General features: G+C 36.2%; 1 non-coding gene across 1 annotated transcript; it reads right to left on the bottom strand.

Moving 5' to 3' along the window:
* Positions 1-10,552: 10,552 nt before the first annotated feature.
* Positions 10,553-10,658, bottom strand: LOC121253714. Its single transcript, XR_005938438.1, has one exon. It is a non-coding gene; the product is annotated as a small nucleolar RNA R71 (small nucleolar RNA).
* Positions 10,659-11,544: the final 886 nt, after the last annotated feature.

Below are 11,544 nucleotides of genomic sequence, written 5' to 3'. Positions count from 1 at the left end.
AATCTAAATCATTAGAGCATACACCATTCGATCCCGAGATTGAAAGAACTTTACTCTGGATCAATAAAAGAAGAAGAAAGATGTCACTGCCTCTAAATTTAAAATGGCCGACCAGGAGTACAAAACGTTCAAAGATTATGCTATGTCCGAAATTGCAGATCAGTTGCCAAATCTATCCAAAAAAATTGGTAAAATGAATGCTAATGCTATTCAAACTAATGTTATTCGTGATCATTGTGCAGGAAATCATTCAAATGTAGATTGCCAAGTGGGGAATCATTTTGCCCAATAGAGTTATGAACAAGCCCATTACGTGTCCAATTTCCAACATCAAAATAATCTTTATTCAAACACATTCAATCCCGAATGAAGAAATCACCCTAATTTTTCATGGAACAATAATCAAGTGCCGATTAAACCACGTCAACAGTTTCCACAGCAAGAGAAGAAGCCGACACTTGAAGATATGATCATGTTGTACATGCAAAAGACTGCTATGGTGAATCAAAACAACTCAGCTTCAATCCGAAATCTTGAGGCACAAATCGGTCAGATCTCAAACATGCTTACCAAGAAGACAACAGGGAGTTTACCGAGCAATACTGTAACCAATCCGAAGGAACATGTCAAAGCCATAATGTTGAGAAATGGGCGGACATATGACCAGCCAGAGTCAGTAAATACCAAGCGAGATGAAGAAGCTGCCGAAAATATGGAGTCTGAGAAGAAGGAAACCGAGGACGAGGTGAAAGAAACTGATCATGAGGCAACCGGCCAGCAAGCTGAGAAGATTAAAGAGAATAAAGGGGCTGCAAAACCTAAGAAATTCAGGGAGTTTATTTCTAAAACTTATTCTCCTTCAATTTATGATCCACCAATTCATTTTCCACAGAGATTAAGAAAAATTAAGATTGATAATCAGTTCTCTCTACAGTTGGCAACCGAGGAGAGCTTTGCAATTGCACAAAAGGAGCTGCCTACGAAACTAGGTCTTGGAGAAGCAAAGCTGACCACTATCTCTCTACAGTTGGCAGACAAATCCATTAAATACAAGAGAGGACCCATTGAGGATGTATTGGTGAATGTTGATAAGTTCATCCTCCAAACCAACTTCATTGTACTCGATATGGAGGAGGATGAGGAGATCCCTTTGATACAGTGCTGACCATTCCTTGTGACGGGGAGAACTTTAATTGATGTCCAGAAAGGGAAACTCATTTTAAGGTTAAGCGAGGAGCACGTCCCTTATGACGTATTTAAATATATGGAATTCCCTTCTGAGGTACATTCTTGTTTTCAAATAAGCAACCGAGATGTGGTCATGGCCGACGAGACTTATGGAGTTGAATTCCCAAAGCTACCATGTAAGGAACCACCCAAGCTTGAACTCAAACTGCTTCCATCAAATTTAAGGAATGAAGAGGCTGGGGAGATCTCCAAGGAGTACATGGTTGTACCTTCAAGGAAAATATTCAATTGGAAGACCAAAAATAAAAATAATAATCAAGAGAGCATCTCTTAACTTATATCATTCTTTACTTTAGTTTTTCATCCTTTTTTCCATTGAGGACACTGTGATATTTAAGTTTAGGGGAAAGGATATTATTTTATTCAAAATAATAATAATAATGATGATGAAACAATATGGTTTGATGAATAAAAAAAAGCCAATGATAAGAATATAATTGAAATTGATTATAATTTTTTGGAAAAATTCTCATTGCTTAAGTCTAGTTGTTAATAAACTTAGGTAGAGGTCACTATTGGACAGGTGACTACTTGCTCTTTAAAAGTGTAGTTCTTAATTCTTTACTTGATCTTACTTAATTTGATATTTTCTATGTTCAATGAATGCTTCTTATGATCATTAATTGTTTTGAGTACCTAGAGAAGTTTTATGTGAATTTTGTGAATTTATATGGTCTCAACTTACTCTAGAACTTGTTTGATTACACTCAGAGCAACATCCTAGATAGAATATTATTGGGAAAATGATTAAGGCATTCTTTGGACTGATTGAGCCCAAGTTTATCTGTTTATTATCTTTATCTCTAGGTGCCCCTTTGACCTTTAAAAAAATATATTTTGGTCCTATATTTTCTTTCTTGTAAACCTCATATTCCTTACCGTATTTGAGCTTAAACACTGATTGAGGCATTATTTCAGAAGAACAAAGTGCATTTGTTAAAGGCCGTAGCACTTTTTAGAATGCTTTGTTGGCTCAGGAAATATTGTGTAGCCTTAACAGAAAGACTTGGGGTGGAAATATTATGTTAAAACTAGACATGATGAAGGCATACAATAGCTTGGAGTGGAGTTTTCTATGGAGGCTTTATATGCTTATGGTTTTTCCGATAAGTTTATTGCTCTTCTAAAAAATTGTGTTCAAAATTGCAGTTTTTTTGTGATGCTTAATGGAACATATCGAGGGTATTTCCAGTCTTCTAGAGCAGTTTGTCAGGGATTCTCTCTCACCATATTTGTTCATTCTAGCATAGGAAGTGTTTACAAGGATGGTTGAGCAAGTAGTGGATCTTCGGAGAATTAAACCTCTTGCAATTCCTAGAGTGAGTACACAGGTGTCCCATTTACTTTATGCAGATGATGTCGTTTTCTTTCTAAATGGGGATAAAAAATCGGTGAAAGGGCTCATGGAAATTATTGAACATCATTCCAAGTGGTCGGCACGAAAGGTAAACAAGGATAAGTCGGCTATTTACTTTTCTAAGTATATTTCTCATACAAGTAAAAAAAAAAGAAAAAAAAGAAAAAAAAAACTACAAAGGATAACTGGTTATGGTCATGGAAAATTTCCTTGTAAATATTCAGGTATTCCTGTAGCCCCTTTAGTGATTAGAGCACGCTGTTTTGAGGATTTGTTAAAGAAAATACGAGCAAAGCTAGATGGCTGGAAAGGTATGCTCTTATCGGCTGGGGGACGCATTATCATGCTTTGACATGTGCTATATAGCTTACTTGTTCATCTTATGGCAGTGATCGATGTTTTGAAGATGGTTATCTGGAAGCTTAACTCCATCTTTGCTGGTTTCTTATGGGGAGGAATGAAAGAGCATCGTAAAAATCATTGGGTGTCTTGGAAAAAAGGTTGCTAAACCGGTTTATGAGGGAGGGTTAGGCATTCGTGATTTATGGGAGGTTCAGATGGTAGTTCGAGTGAAGCTAGCTTGGAGTGTTTTATATGGTAATTCTATTGGGTGAAAGTTATGAGAGAAAAATATTGTAAAAAGAATCACCCTTTTCAAGGAATGGTTATGTGGAATGCCTCCCCAGTATGGAAGTCAATATCATCTTGTTTTTCAGTCATTATTGAGCAATCAAGTTGGCAATTTAATAAAGCACAAATCCCTTTCTGGTGGGAAAACTGGTATAGTCTTGGCATTTTAGGCAATCAGATAAGTAATATTAATCAACCTAACTTGATGCTGCAGGATGTGCTTAATGGTTCAGAGTGGAAAGAAGAGGTAATCTCGGCATTGATAGGAAGAGATAAGGCTTGGTATATTAGCTTGAAGATGAATCTGGGTAGGCTGGAGATAGATGACAGGGTGTATTGGAAGCCGTTGAAGCGAACAAAGGTAATTGTGAAATTTGGATGGGAGGTGTGCCGATCAAACAATGAGGAAGTCAAGTGGGTAAAGTTTGTTTGGGATCCTGTCATTCCACTTAGAGTGTTGTTTATATGCTGGAAAGGTTTACAAAGGGCATTGAGTGTGGACACAAATGTTCAGCATATGGGAATATCCTTATGCTCCTCATGTGTATGTTATGAGCAGCCTAAGATTGAAACAAAAGACCATTTAATAGGAGAAGGGGGTTTTGCGCAGAAGTTGTGGAGGAAGGCTTCGAAGATGCTGGAGGTCGAGTACGAACAGCAACAAAATTGGAGGGATCGATTGTGGACTTGGGTTTCTAAAGGTAAATGCTCATCCCAACTGGAACACTTAAGGGGGATCACGCCGGTCTTCATTGTATGGTCACTGTGGATGCATCGATGTAGGTTGCGCATGGAGGATAAAGACATGTCGATTCAAGCTTATTGGGAGTAGATTATCTTTTGGTTCAGAAACATATCTACTAAAATAAAGAGAAAGAAAAGACTCACTTGTGATCATATTGATATTTTACAAAGGTGCCAGATACCAGTAGTTGAAGTACATAGTCGGATGCTTAGGTCGGTTATGTAAATTCTTTCTTAGCATTGTCAGTTCCTTTTGATAAGCAATAAGTTTATATGGTATTCCTTCGTCATAAGTAAGGTTTTTTTATGAATAAAACTGGAGAGGGATCACTATTGTACATGTGACCCTAACTCTTAAAAAAAAAAAAAAAAAAGAGCATGAAAGGCTAGAGAGGTAGAAGGTCTACAAGTAAAGTTAAGTATAGCAATATTATTAAAATCATAAGTTTGGGGGTGTGCAGAGTCAACTCATCTACTGTGTGACCAACAAGAAAAGGCCGACAAGAGTCATCCACAAAGGTAGTAAAAAAAGTAACATTTCCACAGAAAAGAAAAAAGAAAAGTCTGATCTGCCGAATAGAGGGGTAAAGAGAGAGATACTTGAAAGTGCAGTAAAGAGAGGTAGGTTGAGAGATTTACAATGATTGATTAAGGATGTTTGTGTGAGAAGTGAGATTGCTCTATTTTGTTATGTTGATGTTCAAACTTAAGTTCTCTGGCTTTACTTAAATCCTACATTTTCTTTGTAGCCCTTACCCTAGCCATACTTTACAAGTTTAATAAAGACCAATTGATCCTTAGTGATAGTTTTTGTTCTACATTAGCAGAAAGTGATTTAAAAAAGCAATCCTAGGTAGTTTTTAGAGATCCATTATTGATTTACTTGTTTGCATAAAACTATTCAGGGAGCTAATAATGAAATGAGAATGATGGGTATGCATGAATATGGAGATGGATAATACGGTAGAATTGAGTTTTGAATTAACTTGTGGACTTGATTGATTTGGAATTATTCCTTTGAATTATAGACTTTAGATAATCTTTGAGGCAGTAAATTTTATGAATCAAACCAATGCTTCTTTTCAGTTTGGGGGTATTTGATAAGTGTTATTTTTATGTGATTTTTATCTCTTTTATTTATGAAAAATATCATTTTCCCTTCAATACTATTGATTTTATTTTATTTCTACATATTTTTATTTATTCTCTTGGATTTGATGGAATTAGAAGATTTAGTGCAAAAGAAGAGCATTTTGGTACAAAAGAGATATTTCTCGCCCAAAGGCGAAAAGACTTACCTCTTGGTAGGCGAGAAAACTCGCGACCATAAGGTGCGAAGACTTGGTGACAAGGGTCTAGGCGGTTAGATTGGGCGACTAGTCTAAATGACCAACTTAAAAGACCTGTATAAACGCATCGTGAGCAACAACTAATAGAAAAAGTGAGAGGAGTCTTTCATCCCGGTCGGGAGTCTTTCCACTCGAGTGGAAAGGAGAGGCCTGTTCCTTTGTGACCTCCACGCCCGTTCATTTGTGACCTCCATGCTCGGCAGTTATATTCAACACATACGACATCTACTCGCCTCTACCCTTCTGAGTTCTGCAACCAATCTATTGGCAACCAAATCCTCCCAAACTCAGCAAATCAAGCCGCATATCACTGAATCTTCCATTTTAGATAATTCTAATATTCTTGGAATAATTTCCTTTTATGTTAACATCCATCTTTAGAAACTATTTTCTAGATTTTTATGCTAGATTGTAGCCGCATTTATTTTATTTCCGGATTTGAGTTTTGACATCTATTTAATCTCGTCTTGTGGGATGAATAGGGAATCGGGGTTCTTAATCTTAGTTTTAGTTTTAGTCTTTTTTTTTTTTTTTTTGAATCTTAGTTTCAGTTTTGAGTTTTAGAGAGTGTGAGTTTAGGTTTCGATAGTTCAGAGTTTATTATTTAAGTTTCCTTCAAGGAGGCAGATCTAGAGAGCAGAGGCAAGAGCCGCATGTTTCATCAACTGACTCCAATGAAGAATACCAGTTTTATTCTTTTTCTTTTTAATTTCATTATGAACTAATTTTATTTTTTAGAGCTTTGATGTAACCTAACATTGAACACACAGTTTATATTTCAAGTTATTTTATTTTCAATATTTCCATGATTGAGTGTTTATTCCTTGTTCTTAATGCTTACAATTTTCTAGCTAATTATTATTCAATCTTTTAGAGATTGCAATGAGACCGAGTGGTGATTTGTGATTAAAGCTCTAGGATTAAATACCATTAGTTGAGTGAAAGCAGAGATGCTTTACCATGACTACTGTGATTTTCAAGAAAACTCTAAAAAACTTAATAGGTCTCTAATTAGTTAAATTCACACAGAGATATGAAGTTATTAGTTGGAGATATTTTTGGTATTGTTCGAGAGAAAATATTGAGTAGTTAAGGGATTTTTATCATCAAGTTGGGATAATTGAGATTCTATAACAAAGAATAATAAATTGTGTGGGATTTGCTAGGTGAAGTCAAATGCTCTAAATCTATTCTTATTATTTTTAAAATCTTAATTTTAATGTTCTTTTCTTCATTTTACTTTAGATAAACAATTCTTAAAATTTCAGCAAATAGTAATTAATTTAGTCAATTTCAATACCCAATAGCATATTTATTTCCCGTGGGTTCGATAACCATTTTATTTAAAACAATTTACTGTTTGTTACGATTCTGTGCACTTGTATAAATATTTTTATGCGAACAGTGTTGAACGAATAAGTTAATATTTTATGGAGAGCCTGGGTTATTTAAAATGTGTTATTGGATATGATTTTAGGTGATAAGAGCTAACTCTCTGGACCCATGGGGACGGGGCGTTAAAGATTACCTGTAGACACATGAGCAACGAAGTTGGCTAGTAGCCAAGTGGATAGTAAGGGTTGTGATTTGCATACTTTGGCAATATGGCCAGGCTTATCACACAATTGGCAAATGACTCAAGGTTGATTCCTGTAGAAGTTAGGTTGCCAATTTTGATTTGAATGGTTGGATGAAAATTGTTGAGTGTGTGAGCAAGTGGCAAAATTTTGTTTCCTCGATTTCCATAGGAATTATGTTGGGATTGATTGTTGTTGTTACCTTCGTGTGTTGACTGTTTTTAAGAGGTTTTGAAGTTGTCGTTTCTGCCTTTCTTGTTGTGTTGCTTCTGTGAATATTGAGCAATGATGACAAAGTCTTCTTTTGTCGAGTCTGATTGGTTGAGACTAGTTTCATAGTCTATAAGTTCTCCGACTAATTCTTCAAAGGAGATGGGTGATTCTCTTGCATGCAAAGTAGCTTTAAGTTCTTTGTAATCATTGGCGAGCCCATTGAGTGGATGAGCCACTATTTCTCCATCATTCTAATCGTGCCCAATCATAGCAAAATCATCAATAATAATTTTAATAGTTTGTATAAATTCAGAAATGCTCTTCCCTTCTTGACTGGCATTGGTGAGGGGGTTAATGAGACCAACCATTCAAGTATTAGATTTATTGGCATAGGTAGTTTTGAGTTTGCGCCAGGCCTCCTCAACATTTTTACATTGAGATACAATCGGCCTTGCTGGTCCAGCGGCAGCTGTTTGGATATCAAGGAATAGTAGTCGATCTCGACAAGTCCAAGTTTTGAACTCTAGATCGTCAGCTAGTGGGCATGGACGAGTTCCGTCTACAAATCCCATGAGGTCATACCTAAGGAGAAGGCTCGTCATTTGTGAGCTCCACATTGAATAGTTTCCTCCTTTGGATAGTTTATGAGGAATAAGTGTGGCTATGTTGATTGAGACAACTTGAGAGGGGAGGATTTCCATTGTTGGACATAACTGTGACTTTGCTTGTGTTAGTCATGGTTGAAGAGCTAGAACGAGATGATGATAGAGCCCGTGGCTCTGATACCATAAAGAGAATGTATTAAACTTGTATTATTTGATTCTAGATGATACATTACTTTATACAATTGAAGTATTGAAAGTACAAAAGGAAACTAATAGAGGAAATGAATCCTGGAGATTGACTAGACATACACATGGTAATTATAGAGCAAATAAAGATTGTTTCCATATATTTTTAGCCAAGAATCACTGAGTGAATTGTGGCTTGATTGGATGAGCAATAGATGGCTGGATTGGATGAGTAATGGATGGTGTTGGCTTATCACTTCTCTCTCAACTTCGCATCTCTCGGTCTCTCTCACTCTGCTCCTATTGTACCAACGAACCTGGTACACGTAGCATCGCCAACGCCGTCAGTGATAAGTCTCTTTCCCCCTCTAGGTTTTCTTCTCCTTCTCCATGTCTTCTAATAAGTGTGATTTTTATGTGATTTTTATCACTCTTTTATTTATGAAAAGTGTCAGTTTTCCTTTAATCCTATTGATTTTATTTTATTTCTATATATTTTTCTTTATTTTCTTGGATTTGAAGGAATAAGAAGGTTTAGTGCAAAAGAAGAGCATTTTGGTACAAAAAAAGAGACTGTGGAGCAAGACTAATGGGAGGCAGCAAGATTTGAAGAGAGTCGGGAAGATTTAGGCAAGAGAATTCGTGACCAGAAGGCACGACCAGGATTGGCGACAAGAGTTAGGCGATAAGCGAGATATTTTATCTTCTAGGCGAGAAGACTTGGCAGAAGGCTTCAGACAACTAGATTGGGCGACTAGTCTAAATGATCAACTTAAACAACCAACCTAATCGATATCGTGGACAACAACTAGAAAAGGCGAGCAGCTTTACTGCTCGGTAGGTTGGCAAGAAAGTTCTATCATCCCGGTTGGGAGTCTTTTCTCTCAATAGGCGAGGAGACTAGTTATATTCAACGCACATGGCATCTACCCGATGCGACCCTTCCAAGTTTCACAATCAATCTACTGACCACCAAATCCTCTCGAACTCCATAAATCAAGCCACTTATAACTAAATCTTCCATTCTAGATAATTTCTTTATTCTTGGGATAATTTCTTTTATGTTATCATTTATTTTTAGAAACTATTTTCCAGGTTTTTAGGCTAGATTGTAGCCGCAGTTATCTTGTTTCCAAATTTGAGTTTTGACATCTATTTAATCCCATCTTGTGGGGTGAATAGAGGAGTTTTTGAGTGGAGTAGAGTCTGAGTTTTAGATTTCAATAGTCCAGAGTTTATCATTTAAGTTTCATTCAAGGAGGCAGATCTGGAGGGCAGAGGTGAGAGCTGCATGCTTCATCAATATACTCCAACGAAGAATGCTAGTGTTATTGTTTTTCTTTTCAATTTCATTATGAACTAATTCTATTTTCTAGAGTTTTCATATAGTCTAGTATTGAGCACACAATTTATATTCTAAGTTATTTTATTTTCAATATTTTTATGATTGAGTGTTTAGTCTTTGTTCTTAATGCTTGCAATTTTCTAGCTAATTATTATTCGATTTATTGAATCGCAATGAGACCGAGAGGTGATTTGTGATTAAAGCTTTTGGATTAAGCGTTATTAGTTGAGCAAAAATAGAGGTACTTTGCCGCAACTAGTGTGATTTTCAATAAAAATTCAAAAAATATAATGAGTATCCAATTAGTTAAATTCACATAGGGATATGGAGTTATTAGTTAGAGATATTTTTAGTATTATTTGAAAGAAAATATTGAATAGTTAAGAAATTTTTATCATCAACTTGGGATAATTAGAATTTTATAACGAGGAAGAATAAATTGTGTGGGATTTGCTAGGTGAAATCAAATGATCTAGATCCACTTATTATCTTTAAAATCTTAATTTCAATGCTATTTTCTTTAGCTTAATTTAGATAATCTATTCTTCAAATTTTGGTTTTTCAAATAGTAATTAATTTAGTAAATTTCAGTACTCTATAGCATAATTAATTGCTGCGGGTTTGACATCCGTTTTCTTTAAAAACACTTTACTACTTGTTACAATTCTGTACACTTGTAGATATTTTCAGTAGAACAAGTTTTTGGTATTGATAATGATACTCGCTAGATTTTTACTATTTTGGATTTTATTTTATTTTATTGGTTTAAAATAGATCTCAATTGGATTTTTCTTTTCAAGAATTAGAAGTGCATGCATGCCCCGATCTAAATCATTTTTCGATCCCGAGATTGAAAGAACCTTACGTCGGATCAATAAAGAGATAAAGAAAGAGGTTGCCACATCTAAATTTAATATGGCCAACCAGGAGCACAAGGCGTTAAGAGACTATGCTATGCCCTCTGTCAATGGGCAACATTTAGTATAAGGTGGCCAGCTATACAAGCCAATAACTTCGAGATCAAGCCGACCATCATTCAAATGATTCAACAAACCGTCCAGTTTAGGGGGCTGTCACAAGAGGATCCTAATGTCCATATTGCAAATTTCCTAGAAATTTGTGATACTTTTAAAGATAACGGAGTGGAAGATGATGCGATTCGATTGAGATTTTTTCCTTTCTCACTTAGGGAAAAAGCAAAAGCTTGGTTGAATTCTTTGTCGCCCAACATCATCACCACATGAGAGGAGTTGGCACAACAATTCTTAACAAAATATTTCCCTCCGACCAAGATAGCGAAGTTAAGGAATGGAGTGACTACATCACCCAATTTGAGGGTGAATTATTATATGAGGCATGAGAGAGATACAATGATTTATTACGCAAGTGTCCATATCATGACCTCCCAGCCTGGCTTCAAGTACAGAGATTTTACAATGGTCTGGGACCCACAAATCGATTGATGGTTGATCCAGCCACATGAGAAGCATTAATGAGTAAGACCCATGAAATCGCATATGAACTTCTAGACGAGTTGCGTCTAACAACTATCAGTTAGCCAAAGAGAGAGCAATGTCGAAGAAGGTGGCTAGCGTCGTTGAGCTTGACTCTATGTCCACAATTGCGGCCCAATTGGCAAATATATTTAAACAACTAGGTAAAATGAATGTTAATGCTATTCAAACTAATGTTGTTTGTGATCATTGTGCAGGAAATCATTCAAGTGTAGATTGCCAAGTGAGGAATCCTTTTGCCCAACCTAGTTATGAACAAGCCCATTACATGACCAATTTCCAACGTCAAAACAATCATTATTCAAACATATTCAATCTCAGATGGAGAAATCACCCTAACTTTTCATGGAGCAATAACCAAATGCCAGTTAGACCACCTCAACAGTTTTTGCAACAAGAGAAGAAGTCGACGCTTGAAGATATGATTATGCAGTACATGCAAAAGACTAATATGGTGATGCAAAAGATTGATATGGTGATCCAAAACAACTCGGCTCCAATCCACAATCTTGAGGTGCGAATCGGTCAGCTCTCAAACATGCCTACCAAGAGGACAACAGGGATTTTACCGAGCAACACTATGACCAATCAGAAGGAACATGTCAAAGCCATAACATTGAGAAGTGGGCAGACATATGACCAGCCACAGACAGTAAATACCGAGCAAGATACAGAAGCTGCCGAAAATATGGAGTCTGAGAGGAAGGAAACTGAGTACGTGGTGAAAAAAGTATAGCAGAATGTGACCGACTAGCAAGTTGAAATGACTAAGGAGA

This window comes from Juglans microcarpa x Juglans regia, chromosome 2S (assembly GCF_004785595.1).
Source record: "Juglans microcarpa x Juglans regia isolate MS1-56 chromosome 2S, Jm3101_v1.0, whole genome shotgun sequence".
NCBI classification, from domain to species: domain Eukaryota; kingdom Viridiplantae; phylum Streptophyta; class Magnoliopsida; order Fagales; family Juglandaceae; genus Juglans; species Juglans microcarpa x Juglans regia.
The sequence above is the reverse complement of the archived record's forward strand: the minus strand, read 5'-3'. Positions and strand labels throughout refer to the sequence as shown.